Consider the following 23231-nt stretch of genomic DNA (forward strand, 5'->3'; position numbering starts at 1 on the left):
TGGTCCATCCTGAAAGGGATGCAGCACCCAGGAGGCCCCTGCAGATGGGACACAGTGGAGTGAATGTCTACTCCAGAGGTTGTGGCACCTCTGTAGGTCATGGGGTAGCAGACACAGGTCAGTAGGAGGCTGTTCTCTAAGCACATTGCCACAGGCCATTTTAACCATCATTTTCCTTTCTACCTGTTTGTATCTATGGACAGGCCAAATATATCTTATGAGTCATGGAGTGCACATATATTTAAGCACGTACCTTGGGGTGCAAAGGAGAGCTGAGGGAATAGTAATAACAGTAAAACCTGCAGCAACAAGTATGTGTTAGTCTGACACTAATGGGTACAGTATGGATTTTGTGTCATTTTACCAGAATGGAGCAGGAGTGTCAAGGTAAAATTCAATTTGCTGCTATACTCTTGCAAGAATATCTGCATAACAAAAAGGTCAAGTGGCGCAAAAGAATATCTTTTGAGGTATTAGAGCTGAATGGCTGTGCACAGTCTACCTAGAAAAACTCACTTTATCCCATCCAGTCTAGCCCTGCATTAAATAAAATGGACTATATGCTGCTTCTCTGATCTTTTAAGTTACTCTTTTTTTTTTGTTAGAAAATTAGAAGTGAAAATGGATCTAGAAGAGATGATTTGTGACAGCCATGGCAGATTGTGCATCTGACAAGTGTAAGCTCTAAGAATAAAAAAGCTTTTGATAATTTTATTCTAAGTGACATTAGATGGGATTTAGGCTTCTACATTACTCAGACATTTTTGAAATTTTTCCCCATAAAAGGAAAAAAACAGAATCCATTCATCAGAAGAGAATATTTAAATCCTAGCTCCAAGCTGCAACAGTTGTCTCAGGGAGGCTTCAAATGTAACAGTGGCTCATACCAGAAATGACACAGCAAAAAAGCCTGCCAAGCCGAGGCAAAACCTTCCCTACTTCTGCCACTCAGATAAAGACACTCATGCAGACTATGAGATGTTTGGTGTCCTGAGTTTTGATGGCTTATTCACCCGCCTACTGAATTTTAATGAAGCATGAATCAGAACTATACTGTCTCCTTTTAGACCTGGAAGTTGGGATGAAACTAATAAATGTGGAGGAAGAAACAATCAAATCATGAAGACATGAAAAAAACCCAATGTGCTGACATTACTGCATAAGTGGATGATATGTTGTTGTGTGGTTGGTTTATTTTTAAAATACATAAATAAATTGCAATCCACTCTGACCTTTCTTCAAGTATTAAAAACATGCCAGGAAAGCCCGAGATGCTTATTTCCTGCTGGTAACTTCCAGAATAAAAGTGTTGTAGAGAAAAGCCAAGTAGTGCAATCACATTTAGATAAGATGCATAAACAACAAAAACATTTATGCTAGCCATAAAAATCTGAATCTTCTCAGGTCCCTTTGGAACAGTTTCTTGTTGCTCTTTACCCTGTAGAGCAACTTACACAAGTACAGAGATGTTTTGGGCAAAGACAAATTAAGCCTCTTTAACCAGAAGCGAAAGTCTGTGCAGGTGGAAAAGTGGTTGATATTTTCAAACTAAGGTGTTTAGCCACACAGTTCCCATTGAAATTAATTAGAAGTGAGAATATTATTCTCTCACCTTGCCTAAAGAAGCCTTAAGCACACAGTATTAATGAGTAAAGAGATGGGAGGAGAAGAAGAAAGTGAAAACCTCATAAACTTTTTAAAGATAAATGCTTAAACTGAATTTTTGTTTCAGTTGTAAGAGCCAAAAGATTTGGGTGTTTTGTGTAATTTAATGCATACCAATAACACAAAGCTTATTAAGAGTACTCAAGCCTCTTGGGTTACTTCAGAAGCATGAATTATTTCATAAACATACACTGTAGCTCAAGGTGTATGCAGGCACACAAGGGGAAAAATAAAGGGAGGCAATAAACTACAAAAAAAACTTGTAAATTGAAATTTAAGACCGTAACATCCCCTAATTTTTCTCTCAGAGGTATAAAGCCAAGTATTAAATATTGGCTTTATTACTTGCAGTATAAGTTAAATACAAATGGGAATACAAGTGGTATTCCCTTTCTTTGGAAATTCAATGCCAGTCATATTGAATATATTTGCAGTTCAAAGCTATGAAGATCAGGTTCCCAAAAAATGCCTTACCTATTAGTTGGCCAGTCAAAAGGCTGCCTTTTGGTAATTTCCTCTTTCCATTGGACTATACTGGTACATTTCCCTATTTAAAAGATTTAGCTATAAATCAAAGGATCATCATCCTCATCTTTAAAAATAATCTATTTCCCAAAAGGAGTATCATTGTCATTGGATTATCTCTGGAAGCATGCCTTAGACATGGCTTTCTATAGAAAGTGATGATCTCTTTCCAACAGTTATCTCAGGGAAGGAGCAAACTGATGGATATTGCACTCATTTTCCCTGTTATTTTGAAACTCATGCAGAAACTTTAAAGTCCCAAGCCTTTCAAATACTCCAGTTTGCCTTGAAACAAATAATGTTGAATGATCAGTCAGAAGTCAAGTAAGACTTTCATTTCTGCTTTGTGGAAAGAAAAAGCAATAACCTGTGACACTAGAATATTTTTTACTAAGCGTATATTTTTTACCTAATTGTTTACAGCAATGAAAATGAATGGTTTTTTCCCCCTCTTAAAATTTATAAACAAGTCTAACTAAAAGAGGGGAAACCTTATCAAGCAGTACAGAATGTAAGAGTGTATTCATTTAATGTATGATTTTTTTTCTATTAAAAAAGGACTCTTCCAAAATCAGGCCCAGGGGCCTAAAATTTTATTCTTCCTTTCTTGTTTTCCTTTTCTGGAAAGTTGGCATTATTTTCAGAAATCCAGTGCCCACAAAAAAACCTGAAATAAGTCTTACAGATTTCTGTGTCAAGTTCTATGATGATATGTATTCTTTTCATTTGTAGCAGGAGGCACTTCAGAGTCTCCACCAGAAACATGACGCTGTCTTGATCTCTGTGTCCATGCTATTTTTTTTTATTCACCTTTCATCACCCACTCTACCTGCATTAGATAATCACATCATCACTAAGGATGACTATCTAACCAAAAGATAAATAAATTCATTTTAAGGACTACATTCAGTCTACCATGGTGAGTTCTGATGATACAAATACAGAATGGCTTCCTTTTACAGATCAGACCTATATTTTTCGTAATGCTTTGTGCGCCACCATAGTTGGCTATGCTAATGAATTCCAAAATAATGTACAAGAAATATGAGCATAACTATGTAAGAAAAAGGAGCTAGTTCTTTCCAATCTGTTGTTCTAAATGCTCCAATTTGTTGGCTCATGGCAACAGCCTGTCGTAACCTGCATATGTAGAGAGGGGAAAAGCTCAGATATACCTGGGACAAGATTAAGACACAAAAGAGGCAAAATGCTGGTAATCAAAATGATAATTCAATTTTATTTACTCTTAAGAAAGAGAGCAAGGAGAAAAGATAAGAAAGTGGAGAAAATCAAAGGACTACAGAAAGCAAATGACAGCTGCCACCACTAGTCAGAGTCATCCCACAGACCCTTTTTTCCAGTCTGTGGGTAGGGAGAGCTCAGTCAGACTTGCTGTGCACCCAACTAAGTGCTGCTGTATAACAGAAACAACCATGTCCCATTATCTTTAGCTGCAGATCTGGCAGAAGGACAGTACTGAAACAAGTTGTTCTTTTAACACTTCTCTACATAGCCTTCTTGAGAATAAGGGGCATGGATCAATTGCTGAAAAGTCATTTTCATATTTTAACATTTCAGTTTCTTTTTGCTATAAAAAAAATTTGTTATACATGTTCTGTATTGTGACAACAATCTACTAAGTTCTATCTACTACAAAAAGATTTCTGAAAAGTCCAAAAAGAATGGCAATTGTTACAACAAAAAGACATTTATAGATAAGTATAAAGGTAAGAAAAGCAAAGTTAATAGATGGGATTTTACTGCCAGTTCAAAACTGGAAGCTAAAATACAGTTTGATGATATTCATTATTCTTTTCAAAGTTTATTAAAAAGGAAAAGAAATTTTATATGTTTTATGATGTGGTTCTTTACATGCTGGGCTAGGTGCATTAAAGCACAAATAAAAGACATACCCTCTGCCAAGAAGAATTTGTGATCCAATTTTATGTCTCTCAGATTAAAAAAAAAAAAAAAGGCATAACAGGGCAAGAAGAAAAGATTTTACAACTCCAAACTTATGCAATATATTGGAACCATTCATGTTTCTTGTTATCTCACCTACATATTGTTTGATTCTCTTGCCTGGATGCTTTTCTCATTTAGTGTTTGATGCAGTCATGTGGCAAAGAAAGATTGACTGATAAAACTTGGATTGAATAGGATTTGTGTTTTCTGAAAAAATGAGTCTTTGTCTTACATAACTATGGAATACTTTGGCAGGCAGGGTGGAGGGGGAGTGGGAGAGACACATAACACCCAAAGAAACTTCAAAGGACCCAAAGAATAACTGAAAAAAATAAGGGAAACTAGAAATAGAAGGTAGACAAGGACATCTCATAGGTAGATCTGAGGAAAATTGTGCAGAAACTTAAAAATACACTTAATAGCCAGAAGAATAACTGGAAGATGTCATTTCATGGAAAGGTCAGTAAAAGGATAAACTTATGAAGTGGAAGAAAGTGTGGAGAACAGAAATGAGGGGAGTGAGTATCCTGTGGATAAAATGACTGTACCCAAATAATGATCACATTATTTTGATAATTTATTTTATCACAATGGCAGTGGTAGGTGGATTTACAAATGGACTCACCAACACTTCAACTCCTGCAAGACTGACAAAAATCCATAGCAAGTTGTCATGGGTGTCATCCTTAGGAATAAAAAGGCCTTGGTAATCTTATCTATTTAGATGCTCATTTTTAACACAGTAAATTTGATCCTGAGCCTGTTTGTGTATACAAAAAAAAAAAAAAAAACAAAAGAATGAAAGCAGGAAAAACATGGCACTCTAGGTAGCTGTTACACAGAGACGCTGTATGAATTTCCCACTTTCTGGGATGCTTATAGATTCTGAACATGCAGAGCACACTGCTCCTGTTTCCAGACTAAATGAGCTTGCATTATGACCTCCGTATGACCGTGCTTAAGTACTTTTTTTCTTAAAGAAGGAAGTCTAGATGTGTACTTTTAGTAAGTTTAATGGAAAAGAATAATGTAATTTCTTGGCTTATCAGAATTCACAACTATATGGTTATTTGCAGCCCTTTGTCATAGGCTTACTATTTTACCTTTGGGCAACATAGAGTTTCCCTTTGTCTCTGAAACACAGTTTTAAGAGAGAAGATCCTCTAGAGAAGATGTTTAAGAAACAAAAATGACTAGATATCTTGAAATACCATCATTTAAAATGCTTCAGAAGTGCTTAACTGTGGTACTAATATAAATTTTACTTGACAACAAAAGGATAAGGATGAGTAGAGTAGTAGAAATTCAAAGAATGTGCTAAAGACAAGAAGGAAAATTTGCTAATTCATGTATACAATTTGCAATATACATTGACATTTATATTTTCTCAGCCTCTCGTGTACTGAAATCTCTTGCTTGTCCAATAATCTAAGCATTCTTTTTCTCTCTCGGTAGGTTGTCTTGGCCTTTCTTCTGCTTCCCACATGTATGTGAAGAGTAGGAAAAACCTCACGGGCTCTAGAAGACTTCTGGACTCTTTTCCCATCTCACAGTATGATTTGCTGAAAAATAACAGAAAATAGTTTAAAAACAGCAGAAACAACATAAACTACAAAAGAAGGGTAATGAAAGTAGGTACAGAAAGAGATTAAGGGTACACTGGTGGGTGGACAAGAGTGCTGGGTCCAGTTCTGGGGTTCCCAGTATGGGAAAGAAATGGTCATTTTGAACAGAGTCCAACAAAGGTCCACTGAGATGAGTAAGGAAATGGAGCATTTCTCCTGTGAGGAAAGGCTGAGAAAACTATGAAGGCTCAGGGGAATTTTACCCATGAGTACTAATACCTGAAGAGAGGGTGTGACTCAGATACAGCCAGGCTCTCTTCAGTGGTACTCAGAGAAAGGCCCAGAGGCCATGGGCAAACACTGAAACACACAAGGCTCCAGATGGTTATCACTTTCTCACTCGTAGAGTGACCAAACACTGTCACAGGTTGCTTGAAGTGTTTATGAAGTCTCTACTCTTGTAAAGATTCAAAAACCACCTGAACATGGTCCTGAGCAATAATCTCAAGATGTCTTCCTTGAGCAGGGGACTTTTAACCAGACAACCTCAAGTAATCCTTTCCAACCTCAGACACTCTGAAATTCTGGGATTAAGGAAACTAGGAGGAATTGGATATCAAATTAAATTTAAAAAGCACTAGCAGAATTCCTGCGCAGAAGATACACTGTTTGTGAAGTCCATACATTTTGTGTGCAGAGACAAACTAGAAGTTTGGACTAAGATTAGGAGACTTCAAAGAGGTCAGATATTGAAATCTTATATGACTCCATCAGGGCTTCAATAAAAAAAAAAAAAAAAAAAAAACAACAAACTAAAAAAAATAAAACCACCAAAAAAACCCACAAAAAACGTCACCCAAACCCCAAAACAAACAAAAAACCCACAAACCCCCTCCCCCAAAAAAACCTAAACTAACCAAACAAAAATATTAAAATCAATTCAAAGAAGATATAAGGTGTAGCTATCAGACTCACAAATAGTCTCACGCAGTTAAAATTAGTAGGGTATTAAATGAAGTGGAAAATTACTGTAGCTAAGTGTTATTACTGCTCATACCAAACAGGATTTAAAATTAATAAACATTAATATATTACTGCACTGTACACTGTGCAATAATGAAGAATGCTGATATTACACATGTATCGAATGTCAGATCATGGTGTCACAGAACAATTCCTAGCAATGCAGAGCAATCTGCAGAAGCCAAGAAGACCTCTACTAGAAGAAGTCACCCTGTGTGAAATCACCCAAATAATCCCATCCAAACTGTCTATTCTAAAAGGTGTTGTGAAATCTGAACTTGCAGAAAAAAAGAAGACTCTAAGTACACAATAGAACTTATTCTTCTTAATCTTCTCCTCTTATAGAAAGAGAAGAAATGCTTTCTGACTCTCAAAGAACTGCTTCCCTGTGTATTCAATATAAAGACTCCGAATCTTTTCCATTCACTGCTATTCCAGGATAGTAAGGGAGTTTATTTAGAGTGGGTCACATCTACAGTACCAGGTAGAGAAATACTGCCTATTTTCAACATATGAAGGAAAACTTCCGGTACCACATAGCATGTAAGCTCGTAATCTATTTTCCTTATCTTGTGCCATTGTTTGTCCCCCACCCTGCAACCAGCAGGAAGCTAGAGGATCTTAATTAGTCCTTAGCAAAATATTAGCCTCAATTTTTATGAATCTGAAAGCAAGAGAAGCACCCACTTTGGAGCTTTGAACTCATTCAGATAATTTAGTCCCTTCCAAAATTTCATTTTCAAAAAGTGCAAAAAATTAACACTTAAAATAGTATGTAGGGATGTTTCAGTTTTTAATCTATCTCAAGCAGTCTAATCTAATATCCAAGGTCACTAGTCTGAAGCTTCTGTGTGGTGACATGCTATAATTAAATATATGTACTAGTTTGCATCTATTTGTGTTGCAAGCCAATTGAATTTGGAAATTATTTACATCTGTATAATAACATAATTTAACAAATTTGCCCATTCTCAAGTAGTTTATTTTTTAACTTGGTTCAGCGATTCAGAAATAGTAAATAGTTACTGCTTACACTGCATTAGTGTGCAGGATCTACTGCATTCAGCTTTGCACATAAGACTGAGTCACCATTGGAGACTCCATACTGTGAGTTCTTTGCTCTAAAGAAGTTTAAACATGAAAGGATGAACAGAAATGAAACAGCAGCATTAAGCAGTGACTTGCCTCATTCATCATATTCATGTCCTCTCTGCTAGGCTCATAATGTCTCTCAAGTGTTGAACATTTTTTTCCCCTTAACTTTTGAATTTAACTTTCCTCAGCTCATTTTGTGAAATTTCTTTTTAACTTTTAAAATATCATTTGACAAATTTTGAGGATCTAAACCATTTTCCAACAGACACGTTTGTTAAATTAATTTCTAATTCAAAATGTCATGCTTTTGCACTTCATGCATTCAAAATGTCATATACAAGTGCCGTGGCAGCAGATTATGGAAATCTTGGCTTGTGAAGGGAAGATGGGAAGGAATATAGTAACAGATGCTCACACATATTTATAGATTATTGTACATAGAGACAGACACACAGCAGGTAAGGCTAGGACAGAAAGGGATGCAGTTCTCTAGAGCCCCTGCATGATCATTTAGAGCTGCTGAAATACTGCTGGTTACAATATGACTTAAAGCTTATTTGCCAGTATGGCTGGAAATTTCCAGTTCTAGTCAGACAGTCAACTTTCTGTTCCTTTCTAATACCAGGTCTGCTGTCTCCTAATGGCACAGCTAACCCTGGTGCAAAGTGTCCTACAGTGCTGTCCTGTTAACAGCAGATCTGCTGATCTGCAGCAAATGGAGCAGAGAAGGCCAGGGAAACAGCATGAAACAGCATCTATTACTTATGGAGCTCAAGGCCATTTATTTGGCTTTCTCCATCTTCTTCACATAGCTCAGTGGTCCAAATTAGCCATAAAAATGCTCTAGTACTTATGCTCTTGGCAATCCTGTAAGTATTCTCAGTATTCATTTCTTTCTCTGCTCCATGGTCCTCTACTTCTCCAGACTGGAAAGCCAAACTTCCCAATAACAACAGGAATAGCCTTTGGTTGCTGTTGGCAGGTGGCAAATACCGTGAAGTAGTTCTCAGACTGATATGCAGTCTGCCAGCCTTTATCTGAAGTTGCTGCAGTTGTCAGCTTCTTCAGGTAAGCTTCTAGAGTCTTCAGAGAGTGTTTAAACATTTTGCTAATGCTGCTTTTTAATTTAACCAGTCACAGGTTCCCACAAGGAACTGCATTAAGTTTTTATTTATCCCTGGGATTTTGCAAAGCAAGTATATTCAGGTGACGCAAAGACAACTATGACCATGACCATGGCTGAAGTACAGAGTAGATTTATTCCATCTCACTGGCTGGAGGATTCAAAAAAACAAGTGGAGACACATGCACTGCTAAGTTCATTTTAGCAGAGGCAAAAAGGACAAGGCCAGAGCCTTGCATATCCGAGAGCCTGGAGCATGCACAAATCTCCACCAGGCTGTGTTCTACAATCTTGGAACACTTTTATCTCCCTTCCCCACCTACAACAAGGCTTCAGTCTGTGGGAAAGGCATTTAAGTCTTTAACAACATCCTGTTATCCGCTCTGAGAAAATTCCTCTTCTTTTTCAGCAGACAGAAAACAACCCAAAGCAAACAAAAGTACTGAATTTTCTCACACTGAGTATTTTCTGACATCTCCCAGGTGCAGGGTTAGTCTTTAAAATAAAACAATACTAAAAACAACTAACTTTTCTCTCTCCTTACCAAACTTCAGTTTTTCAACCCTTTCCTTCCCACTGGGATAATTTTTAACAAAAAATTGTGTATTTATTGAAATGCCTAGGAAGCTACTGTATATGTGGTTTCAATAACCTTCATTAAGATGTTTCATTTTAAATATTCACAGTCTGAAAGAGAGTCATAAAATGTTTACTGCTTACAGTCTAACTGGGGACTTCAGAAAACCTTTTCTAGAGACAAAGATACCTGTAAACTTTCATTTTTTTCATATTGTCAGAACAGTATTACAAATTCTCTCTTTAGAAACTGGAGTTTTTAAACCAACAACAAAGAGTCAACAATCCAGAAACTGAGGTAGCTTTTCAGTCCATTTCATCACAGCCTTGAGTGAAAATAAAATTTAGCACCCTTCCCCTTAAATACAGCTTCATGGTGCAGAGAACAATGATGTAGACAGACAAAAAGTGACAACCTTTCTCACCTTGGGGCACTGCAAGACTGTATTTCACACGATACAAAAAGATGAGAGAAAAGGTCATTTTTTGCTGCCCTTTTCTTTTTTTTCCTTTTAAAAATATTTCTAGTTCTGAAATTTATCTGCAAAGCAAGAGTCTTACAAAAAAGAGGTCAAACACAAGAAGAAGGAGAAGGAAAACCTTTTTTTACATGCTACTCCCATAAAGTTTCATTATATTAGAGTTTAGATGCTAGCAAAACCACTGTTTTGCAAAACAAATTGATACTGAATCACTCAATATTATTACTGTAATGGCCCCAAGTAAGTAGTAAGGCCATCGTAGCTGTGATTTCTCCATGAGTGTTTTTAGCAATTCATATAGCTGGTGATAACAGCTTCTGGAACAAGCACAACAACTACAAGCAGGAACAAACTACAAGAATCACAATTCTTTCTGAAATGTTTAAGATAGTTGTCTAGTATCTATCATTTTATTATATGTGTTTGCACTATAATTCCATATTTCTGTAACATCACAAGTCAAAACACAGGCACAAAAAATAAATTGATATAACTTTTCTGGACTCCAGACCTCATCTGGCTCTCACATGCTCCCTATCAGTTGTATGCCAGAACTTGTCCCAGATACAAAATAAGGGACCATCTAAATTAAATTTGAATAACTATATTGAAATAAAAACTCAAGAGTAGTATCTAAAAGCAAATGGTTGTTTAATTCTGTCTGAAATTAGAGTGATTTATAATAAATATACATTCTTTGCACCTTTTCACCCTTGCACACATACACACACATGCACACATACACACACATACACACAAACTGCATTTCTGTATATTCATATCTACATGGATTTAGCTGAAAATCTTGCTATCTGATAGAAAGTAAAGAATAAAATAAACTAAAACTCAAGAGGAAGAACTGGATCTCCTGTGGCATTGTAGTGTTAAGGCTGAATATAACTCTTAATCACAAATTGATATTCCAGCTATATTTTGTGAGACACACACAAGGCATTTTTCCTCTCAGATCACAAAGAGTATAAATCTGAAAATCCTTAGGATTCTACAAAGGTTCTCTTAGTCTTGGTCTGGAGTGTTTTATTTTTTGAAGTGACTATTGATTATAGAAGCCAAATAGAGATATAAGATGCCAGCCCAAATGGAGAATAAAAATCACTGCTGCCATCACAGACACAGAAATAAAAGGGCATGTTTGAGGTTTGAATGTGGCCCAGTCTCTAATGTAAAGGAATTGAGAACTCTGTGAAGTACCTGCCTTCACCATCAGAATTTTTACTACTTAATTAAATTAATTTGTGACTCTCCTGGTGTTTCAATATAAATAAACCTCTACACGTGGAAAGGAAAAAAAAGATGAGTGAAAAATCTCTTGTCTTTTCATACCAAATGCTTCAAGACCAAAGGTAGAGAAATAAATGTCCAAGAAAGAAAGGGGAGAGTGAGAAAACACAAAATAGATGAGGAAGCATACCTTTGCAGTGAGATGCTTTTGACGCATATAGCTAAATCTGCTTCTTGTGGTTTACTGAACTCTGATCATTTTTCTTGAAGGATTAGTGGCAATTATCATTAAGGCTCAAGCATTTAACTGTGACTGCTGCAATAAATCTTATTAAAATAACTGAAACATACTTTTTTTGCATGTGGCAACCTGTCTCTGAATCACAACCATCTGTACAGAGTTATTGCCTGGTGCACACAGATGGCAGTAAAACAACTATAAAGCTATACCATTCTTTAATCATAACTTCTAACACAACTAAACAAAGTGAAATTTGAGTCAGACCATTAGCATTTGAAAGACTATATGATGACTGTAATTAACAAGTACACTTTAGAATCCCTTTATAAAATGTTTTATTAATTTCTGATTGAAAAATAGTAACAACACTTACACTAGGCAAGTGTTTCCATCTTTGACAGCTGACTTAGAGAAATCATATGTTAACAATAGAATTTCAGTCTTAAAGTTTTTATAACTTATGGTTCCCTTACAGATTTAAAATGATAGTGAAAGGTAGTAGAATAATTTATTCCTTCTTGCTTAAGGCACAGAATCATGAATGCTTCAGGTCAGTAACTGCAGGGCTACACTAAACCCCTGTCGCTCCAAATCAGTTACAAAGTGAGCATCTGTACTCCCTGTGTAGCCCTCAAGAAGGAAAAAAAAAAAAAAAAACTAGAAACAAAACAAAAAAGCCCTCAAAAAAAAAAAAAAAAACCAAACAACCGCCCGAGAAAAAACAAACCAAAAACAACCCAACCAAAAAAACCCAACCAAACCCCCTCCACAAAAAAAAAAAAAAAAAAAAAAACAACCAAAAACAAACAAACAAACAAACAAAAAACACAAACAAAAAATTCCAAAAAACCCACACAAAACCCCCTGCACAATACATACAAACATACAAATTTCGGGGGCTCTGAATGTGAACAGCTCCTAAATGAAACCAAGACAGCTTCACAAATTTCTCTCTTCTGGATATTACTGTAATACCTACTACATCCACTACTATCTATAAGATAGAAGGCACCCGAATATTTCTACTTCAGATGCCTGAACTCATACTGTAATTTTTGTTGGAGGTAGTATGGGAATTTATACTAGTGGTTGTTAACCCATTCAAAATCTTAAAAATGCAATTGTTGGACAGGTTTTGAGACCTGTAAGACTATTACCAAGATATGGTCTCCCACAGAAACATATTAATATTTCCACCATAGCATGGTGGAAATAGCATGGTCTTTGCTTTACCTAATAAAGATTACTTTTTAAAATACTCCATCCATCATCTCCTGTTCAATTCCAAAGAATCTATGGGCACCAAACTTCCTTCAATTTTATCACCCCTCTTTTACCTAAAACAACATGGAGAAGAGCAGGAAATCACAAATAAATGTGTTTCCATGGCTTAAAAATTTACCACTTATCATCTGACCTGCATCAACTAATAACAGAATGCTTTTACTCAATACAGAAGCAAAACCAAAGGCAAATATTGATGTTTTCGAAATGAACTAGAAGTCTGCACATGGTCAGTTGCATAGTTCATGTGAAGAAAGTGAGCTTGTCAAGCCATGGTGACTTGCTGTAAAACCATTAATATTTCAGAAAGCATTTTACAGTATCCTCTGGTTGGTTCATTGTGAAGAGAGCTCTCAGAAAAATTAAAAAATAAAAAAAAGAAGGCAGTACATCCCTATATAAAGGCTTGTGCTATGTTGTGAGATTGTCAAAGCACCAGATGAAAATGAACAAATCTAGATTTAAAGTATTTTAATAGGTTAGCTTGGTATTTGAATAGAAAACTTGGTCTATTAAAGTGTGGACTAGCTACAGAAACATTTCAAAGAATATACAAAAGAAGCTTCATTAGGAAATTGTTCATCAAAATGTCTACAATGTTTTTCTCTTACAAACACCTTGTTCTTGTACAGTATTAAACAGGCACGTGTTTATCTCAGTCCTTTGTCAGTTCTGAGTACAAATAATAGGAGACAGATGTGGTGAATATATATGTATCTTGTGAAGCATAATAGCAATTCCTTGATGGGCTTTGGGTAAGCACTTGCCCTCCCTGGGGCATGTTTGAACTGTTTGCGATTCTTTGCTGCCAGCTACACAGCTTGCTACCTGTCAGGAGCTGGAATTGGCAGAAAACAGCTGGTAGAAATCAATGGATATGCCAGTTCTGGTTCATCCAGCAGAGATACTATGGAACAGTGCCGCAATTCTGATTGGAATTAGGCAGCACAAACAGGTTTTATTTGCTCATAGCTTCAGTGCCTTCTCAGTCAGGGAATATTCAGGTTCAGATGATGTTAAGTAATTATCACGTTTTAAAACCTGAAATCCACATAACAAATAATATGAGAAATCAGCTGTAAAGTGGGAAAAAGCTAGTTGCTCTATAAGTTACGCCACAAATCCCATTGTGAGTCTGTGTCAGAAATGTCAGCACTGCTATTGGATGTATCGGTCCTGGGAACATGAAAGAGCAGCTCAGGGAAACTGTAGAGCTTTAAGGATGGCAGCCTTCAAATTCAAGAACAATCTAACCTAATAATCTGTGAAAAGGTAGGGAAGTAAGGAGAACAGTCTGCCTTGGCAGATAATTTATGATAGGGCAAGGGTGGGAGGGTGATGCAGGGACTGGCCACAGCAAAATTTGGAAGCATTGCCTGGGCACTGTATTAGGATGATATAGGGAAAACCCCAGCTTAATTGGACATTTCAAAAGTAAAACGGGCATTTGCTTTACATCAACCATAAAGGTCTGATAAAAGAAATAGTAGAGACATTGTTGAAGAATGTGGGTGATTTCCAAGAGCGGACACAGATGAGGATGTGTTACTCCATACCTTCTTTGCCACTGTTATCTCCATCAACTTCTCCCAGGCCTCCATGCTTAGGGGACAAGCATCAAGCCAGAGATTACCAGAGACAATTTTATCCATAGAAGTACACTGGTCTAGACAAGCAGCATTCAAGAAAAAATGGAAATGGCTGATCTTTTTGCAAGGCCACCCTCCACCATCTCTGACAATGGAAAATAGGCAAACGTCAAAGCCATTTTCAGAAAAGGCCCAAGGGGGGGCTTTTTTCCAACCTGAATGATCCCAAGTAACCCATGGGAATGAATGTCAAAAAAAAAAAAATACTAAAACACATTTACACTATCTCTAAATAGATTAGATGGATTAGATGGATCAGATAGATATATCAATAGATACATACCTATCTGTTTAGATAAAATATACATGTACTTATAACCCTATCTTTCAGATCTTATACCAACAACTTGGTTTAGCATCACAGAGTTAGCTTTAAAAAGAGAGGGAGGAATACCTGGAGAGAGAAGGGAAATAAATTTTAAAATTCTTCCATTACATCATCTCCTATCAGATGTATACATTGCACAAGCCCCCCACTTAGTACTCTAGAGCTGAAAATGCCATTTTTACACACAATAAAACAGGAAAAACAACATCTGCACATTGAAGGAGAAAAACAAAAAACTACATGAAAAACTTGGAAAATAAGATTGGATCAGATTAGAATTAAATGTATTTTAATCTTTTTATCACAGAAGTTATATATATATCCAAACTTGGCCAGGCCAAGCAAAAACTAGAAAGGAGAAATTAAGTGCAAAAAGAGGACCTAGAGCCATCACAGTTCAGTTTGGAAGCAGAAGGCCATTTAATGAAATTAAGTGGCTGCCTTTCAGAACTAAGGGTAAGCTGACCTGATCCTTGTGTGATGGGTTGACCCTGAGCAGCCTCTAGGTGTCCATCATTCCCCTTCTCAATAGGATAGCAGAGAGAAAGTATAACAAAACACTCAAAGGCCAGGACAAAGACAAGGAGGAATCACTCACCATCATGGGCAAAGCAGACTTGACTTGAGGAAATTATTTTAATGTATTACTGATCAAGTAGAGCAGGATGATGAGAAATAAACACAAATCTTAAAACACCTTCCCCTACCCCTCCCTTCTTCCTGGGCTCAACTTCACTTCTCAATCTGTCCCTTCTCATCCTTGAGTGGCACAGTGGACTGGAGAATGAGTGCTGTGGTCTGTCCATCACAAGTTTTCTCTGTTCCCTCCTCCTCATGGGGAGGATTCCTCACTCTCTTGCCCTGCTCTAGAATGGAGTCAGTCCCATGGGAAAGCATAAACTGTTTCAACATGAATCCCTCTCACAGACTGCAGCTCTTCACAAGCTGGTCCAGACTAGTTCTTCCCATGCAGTACAGTCCTGAAGGAACAAATTGCTCTAACATGGACTCTTCAATGGAGTGCAATCTGTCAGGAACTTGTTTCTCCAACATGGTTTCCCCCAGCGTCACAAATCCTGCCAGAAGGCGTGGTCCAGTGGTTATGGCATATATTTTTGCTGCTTCTTAAATATATTATCTCAGAGATTATACCACCATCACTGATGGATTTGGGCTTGGTCTTGGCCAAGGTACGTCAGTCTTGGAGCTGGCTGCCCTTGCCTCTGTTAAATGTGAGGGATGCTTCCAACACCTTCTCATGGAAGCCATCCTGGTAACCTACAGCTACAAAACCTTGCCCCACAAACCCAGTACAACTAGTTACACCAGCACTGGTTGAATGACACAAATTTTTTGTGGATGTACATGTGCACAAACACATGTACATGCCCAAGGAAAATAAAATTATGAAGGATACAGGCTTTTGTAAGTAGAACATGGAAATGTGAAAACAGCGATTTATACTCTTACAGAACCTCATTGTCTTCATTGTCATCACTATGGTTCTAAAATGTCAACTCTGAGGGATTCTTCTGTTACCCATGCTAAATGTACAGTACCTTTGCATTTCATCTCATCTATGAAGAATGCAGGGCAAATGCATTCTAAGTCACACACACACAAAATCACATTAATTATCACAAACACGCACCGGGAACTCAGAATCTGCCTAGGTAAGACTACTGGTTTTGTAATGACCTTTACTTTTAACAATAGTTAGTAGACATCTGGGAGCTAGAGCATGTACTCACTTAAAATGGAGTCCTAAGCTTGACTGATTTGGCAGTCATTAATTATTTATTAATTATGCTTATTTAAATTTGTATAAATTACTATAAATTTATTGTATAAATTTTTACTTAATAATAAATTATTTTATTGAAAGAAAAGAATTTGTTGAAGAGAATTATCACAATTATTGTCTTCCAATCATATGTTCAGTAATTTTGTAAAGACCACTGAAAACTGATACCAGGTGAGAGAGATGTTGTCAATTTTAAACATTTATTTTATGGTTTATAGATGGACAAACAAGTCTCTATGCTTTCATGCATGGTCTTTAATAAAACAAAGCTTTCAAAGGCAACTGAGCTGTAAAGAGCTATTTTCAAGATACAATTAAGAAACAACAAAAACCAGTATATAAACCTTGTATAGACAAAGGAAGGCTTTTTATATAACTGTTCCCTAGTGAGAGACTTGAGATGAAATCAAGGTGATACTATTGCCCCGTTATCCCAGGCCTACGGATATGGGAGAGACTGGAATGACTGGAACAATTAAGGGGCAAGATGCCCTCATGCAGAGTATGCAGAGGGACAGCACGTGCGCCAGCTCAGGTGACAAGCTGGGTGTTGAGTAAGATAAAAAAAGAAGCAAACCCTTTAAGGCAGGGTACTGTTTCTTTGCCTTTACTCAGGTGAACTCAGTTGTGATAACTTCCTTATTATGGCCCCATAATAGGCTACAATTGACTCAACTGTGCTGATGTACTAGTCAGCTGTAATGTATCAGAAGGCATCACACTCCTGAAATGTCTCATCATCCAGTATTACATCATCCAGTTTTCACTTAGCCCAAGCATAACAAAAACTCAATGGACTTTGTGTTTTAAGTACTTCTTCTGTCACCCCCAATGAATCAAGAGCATCACTTCAGCCAATGGACAACTAAATTGCAACAAGTTTGTTGCAAGGTCTGTGGGTAATGATATGTTTTTACTCCTTAATTTCTTTATTCCTTCCTTCCTGAAATATTTTTATGCTTTCATACTGCTATATTCCTATAGATAATAGTAAAAAAAATGGCTACATACCTGCTTCCCATTGCAGCTGTATTGTTCTAAAATAAGCCCTACATAAGGATATTTACAAACATCCATACATTTTGTTTCACTCTAACCCACCCCAAGGGATCTGTTAATAAGAACCTGTGTTACCCTTGCCTTCTGGGGCAGGTCAGAATACCTGGTCTTCATAGATCTCTGAAATACTGTCCCAGTTGGAGAACATACCACAAAATCTTCTAATTTGTCACAATAGTGCACAACACAATAACAATATCACAACTACAATGGTTTAATAGAAAAGAGGAATCTTCTTTTTAAAAGACTATAAGGGACATCAGTAAGAATAACCTGATGAAAATCAATGTTCTGTGACATACAAGATGTAACAGAACATAACTACAAGCCTCAAAATCTATGGAGATATAAAAACTTTTACTTACTTGAAAAAAATATTGATTCAGAACAGCAAAAGACCAAGGTTTTCATTTCAGTTTTGGTAATGTGAATTACTGAAAATCCAGCAGTATTTGTTATCAGGCTCTATTCCATGTTTCCATCTGAAATGTGCTATATTTAATACTAAAGTGCCTCCCAGTCTCCATGCCAACGCTTCTCTGTTTTTGCATCCTTTGATACTTGTTATTCTACCATGACCTCCACAGTCAGTCCAGCTTAATTATGCTTCTGCCCTCCAATGCCTGCTTTTATCAAGATACTTATCTCCAACTGAAACTATGTATCACATCTTTTTCCCTTCCTCCATTAACAAAAGATTTATCTATGAATAATAGCTCCAATTAAAGTGAAAACTCATATTACTAAAAAAAAAAAAAAAAAAAAAGGGTATGCAGATGTGTTTGCTAGCTCCTAAAGTAACTATGCAAACTTAGAGCCCTTTCCTTCAGGATGGTAAAACAGATTTGTAACAAAACCAGTTTATTTTTGTTTTGTAGATTACTAGTTGGGTTATTTGAAACCATGTTAAATTGCAAGAGCTATGCTCATTATTCTAACTGGTGGTCTGGCTCTAAAATGCAGAGTGGATGTTTTTGCTTTTTCAGACAGAGACATATGACAAATCAAATCATATACTCCAGTATTTATTTCATCCAGTGCAATGAAGAAAGAATATCTTTGCAGAGATCGTATCTTCTAATGTAAGGAATTCTTCATTCACTAAAGAATTGTAAAGAAAAAACACACCAGGACCTTGCATTTTATGAGTTTTAGAATTAATTGATGGCAAGAACTAGAACACAAAGCTCAATAACCATGCAAGCTGAAGTTACGAGACGTTGGTTGGGGGGAAAAATAAATTATGTGAGGCATTTAAGCTTGTAGATAGTATCCCTTGACTGGTTTATATATGGGGATTGCATGCATCATTGTCTAGTAAATCTAACCACTGCAGGCTAGGTATGCAGAAATAGTTTTCTTTCTATTAGCTCATGAAGTCAACAATGTGTGTCTGTAAAGTGAACTGCTAAGCAATCATCTGTGAATTCTCTACTAATAAATATATAATATAAGCTCTTCATGAACACTTTTATCTTGGAAAAAAAAACAACAGGTTTTACCATTTTAAATTTCATGCTTTTCTACATAAACCTTTCTTATGTTAAAAAGAACTTCAGATACTTTTTCTGATGCTGAAATTCCATATTTCAAATATTCCAAGAATCATATAATCTGTTTTCTGTAAGAAACAAGTTCCACTATGACAGCAAAACTTTTCCTTCACATATCCACTGCCCAAACAGGCTGTTGCCAAAGAGTTTAATGACAGAAATTTGAAGTTCTTGAAAAGTTTTTCCTCCTCCACATTTTTTTAAATTCCTACTAAGTTTGCTTCCTACCATGCACATTCTGTGAATTTACGTGAAGTTCTTATTTCTAAATCTGACCCTTTCTAGGCTGGCATAGAGATATATTCAAAGGCTTGCAGCCTCTGCATCACTAGTGATTTTTCTGTACTGAAGATATTCTCATTTATTCTTGTCATTAAACTAATAGTCATGGCTAAAATGGCAGCTCATTATTGTCCAAGTGAACAGTTCTTCTATTGTTTTTTGCCAGGAAGAAAAATTTTTGTAACAGTTACTGAATATTAGCAGCCGCAACATGTGCAAACTGTTCCAGGTTACTCTCCCTGGTCACTTCAAGTGCAGCCAGTCAGTCCTCAAATATGAAACTTCCTCACCAGAAAGTCAGACTAACTTCAAATATCTTTGGTAATAACTTCTTTATATTGTTTTTTCTTCAAAGAGTGTAAAATAAAACCATTGTTTTCACAAAAGAGTCAGTAGAAAATAAATTTGAGGAGAGTATCCTCAATATTTTAAACTCCTAAACCCTCTAAGTTGTTATTTCAAGTCAAAAGGGTTTGGTTACACATCTACCCACCTTTTTTTTTTTTTTTTTTTTTTTGTCAGGGTACCATAATGGATGCCAAGAGTATCTGGTTTTGGGTAGTCACCTGACCACACTGCACACACCTCCATGATTCACCATCTATTGTATCACACATTCAGAGCCATTGACCAGAAATTGCAGAATTTACCCTACTTAAATTTTGAAATTATTAATCGATTCTGTACTACCTTTACGTTATGATGACTGCAGGGAGCAATTGTAGCATTCCCTTCCCCCTTCTTCCACCAACATTGTCATGTGACTCAGAGGCTAAATGAGCTAATGAAATTGTTAAGCTTTAAAAGCATTAAATTTTTTATTTGAATGTTGTGAAACATAGCAACGTTCCTTGACTAAAGGTTGATGATGGATTAATTGAATTTCTAAGTGAAAAGCAGACTACAGCGTCCAACTTTTAGGACTCTTGGGGTAGATACTCAGCTCAAAGCCAGCCAGTTCTGAAGGTACTCTCAAGCAGACTGGGTACCCTCACAAGACTGTGCTTCTCCTGCTGTCAGGGGACTGGGAACAGCTGCTTCAGTTCCTGGTCAGAAAGTCACCCGCCATGCAGGAATGGCAGAAGTAATTATATATCTGAATAACATACATTTTCTCTTCAAACCTCTCCTAGTCACCAGCTGTAATTTCCCTTGTACCTCTAAATAGCTTTAGCACATCTGATAGAGCAAATGTGCTCCACCAGAACAACCCAACAGGTCTGTGTAGCTGAAGGAAGTTGAAAGGAGCTGAGGATACTTTGGCTCCAATTCACTGAAGTCAGCAGTGCTATCATAGCAGCCTGCACAGAGGTCTTTGAGCTAGCTAAGGCAATTCCTCACCATTTCCCAGGGAAGCACAAGGGAATGCATGCATGCAGTCCCACAAGTCAATTCTCATACTGAAAACTGGTTTGTTTTCTTGTTTTACCTTATTCAATTTGAATAGACTAGAGTAGAATAGAATAGAATAGAATAGAATTCAAATTCTATTTGAATAGTCCAAAGACATGATGAAGTACCACTTGTACATGATCACCTTACTTCAGAAATACCTTAAACTAATCCATGATGCTCTTCTGAAAAATACAAGAGGTTTGTTTCTCATCTGTGTGGTTGAGTTATTTTTCATTCCAGAAAAACTGGGTGAATTTTTAGGTGGGGTAGCAGAAAAAAAATTGATGTATTACATCTCCAGAAGTACGCCTACATTTCTCTGAAGTAAAAAGTATTGTACAAATAAAGTAGAAAGTAATGTAAAAACACATGCAAAATCCTTTTGGTTTTTGGTAATGAGCTGAGGTCCCCTGGAATTCTCTAGGTAAGTGCTATTTATTACATTGTGAGAATATAAAAGACTATTACAAATAACTACTTTGACATAATTGGAGGTGATGGAGGTTGGTATCTCTCTCATTTATTTTCTGCTCTTAATATTTTAGCTATTTCTATCTTTTTTATTCCATGATTTATTTTCAATTTTTGTTCTTCATTTTATTTAAGTAAGGATGATTGTTTATGAACAGAAAGCATTTTTTAAAATTACATAACTTTTTGTAATTTCTGTGCTGCTTTGATCCAGAATCTCCTTAAGTTTATTCTTGGAAAACAGCAAATTCTCAGTCTGCAAAATTACTGAAAACCTCCATTGAGTTACACGTCCTTATAAGCAAAAGAAATACCTAATGAGATAATTCGGGTCATTTTGTAAACCTTGCCCAGTAGAGATTATGAGATTCTAAACAAGCGTAATTAAATTAAACTATTGACCATATTGTCCTCATTAATCAATCTAATTTTTTATAGTGTGTTGTATATGTTAACAAAGAATTTTGAAACTGTTAAGTAAGACAACGAAAATAGACAATATTGGACTACATATTATTTAGCAAAATAATTCCGAAGACATCTATTAGTATTTATGTCACCACCACAAATTTTGCAAGTTAGAGAGTGGGCATATGCATTCATTTTTTTTTCACAATGATATCTAGTTATCCAGGTGGAGCTTAACTGTTGTATAATAGTTTGATCAGGTACACTAAAATCAGTCTTGTGGACTGCCAAAGGGCTGAACCAAGAATAACATTTATTCCATACATTTCACCTGCACTCAGGGGCTAAAATGTAACTTGAAATTGTTCTTGAAAATGTTAGGCATCTTTCTCCATTAGGAAGAACAGAATTGAGTACCCTTGGGATCGAGAACTCTTGGTGTCAAGTATGTCCTATAGATTCATATTTCCTTACCTGGCAGGAAGGAAGGATAAGAATACAACCCAAAAAATGTAGGCATGAAGTTCCCTGGTACTGCTGATGAGGGCAGAATATGGGTATCCTGCTAGTCTTTTCCACTACAACTTACAAAAAGGCAGGAGAAGGCTACAGAAAAGGAAAGACGGAGGTATTCTGCCTTATATCACAACTCAACCTTACTGCATATTAGCATCATTGATTTGACATCAGGGTACTGGACAGGATGGAACACCGTCCCACACTGGAGGATGGAACTCTGACATTGCTTCTAAGTGTTGGTTGTATAGATCCAGTATAGATGGTTGCAGTATTTGTACCCTTATAACTTCCTTAAGTCTGTGCATGGGAAAAAGGTTTAGTTGCTCTAGCCAAGGAAATATTTCTGTGATCAAAGGATGCAACTGGATTTTCATTGACAACTCTGTCTCCCATTCATATATTGAATTAATCATAGTTTACATTAAATTATTCTATTTCTTCAGACACTCTTATTCCTACCCAGATGGCAGAACTGATTCAGACTGCACAGCTTCAAAGAAAACAGATGGACAGAGAGGTTCTAAAACCTCTGGAATTACCCCACATATTGACACACCTGGCAAAAAAAACCCAAACAAACAAACAAATAAACCCCCCCAAAAAAAACCAACCAAACAAAAAAAAAAACCAAAACAAAACAAAAACAACAACAACAACAACAAAAAAAAAACCCAAAAAAACCACCAAAAAAGTCAGCCAGCCAGCCAATCAATCAAAAAACTTATAAAAACACCTAAAATGTTATCTGACAATAACTACAGACAGATGGCCCAAGAGAACTGAATCTAGCCACAAAATGTAAAGTCATCTCAAAGTTTAAAATAAAAAAAAAAAAAAATACAAAGCCCATACTTCTCTGTGTTGAAAAAGTAGTCATGTTTTGCTAGGTTTACTGTTCAAGAAATGAGAAAGTAGAAGGTACTTAAGCTGGTTTAGAAGACAGTTTACTCACAGAGTACAAAGCACCTTTAGTTTAG

At 36.4% G+C, this 23231-nt stretch overlaps 1 long non-coding RNA gene across 1 annotated transcript; it reads right to left on the reverse strand.

Moving 5' to 3' along the window:
- Positions 1-3401: 3401 nt before the first annotated feature.
- Positions 3402-22809, reverse strand: LOC146763676 (uncharacterized). Its single transcript, XR_014951678.1, has 2 exons — positions 17992-22809; positions 3402-5717 (listed from the first exon to the last, which is right to left on the reverse strand). It is a non-coding gene; the product is annotated as an uncharacterized LOC146763676 (long non-coding RNA).
- Positions 22810-23231: the final 422 nt, after the last annotated feature.

This window comes from Lonchura striata, chromosome Z, assembly GCF_050655825.1.
Source record: "Lonchura striata isolate lonStrDom1 chromosome Z, ASM5065582v1, whole genome shotgun sequence".
Taxonomy (NCBI): Eukaryota; Metazoa; Chordata; class Aves; order Passeriformes; family Estrildidae; genus Lonchura; species Lonchura striata.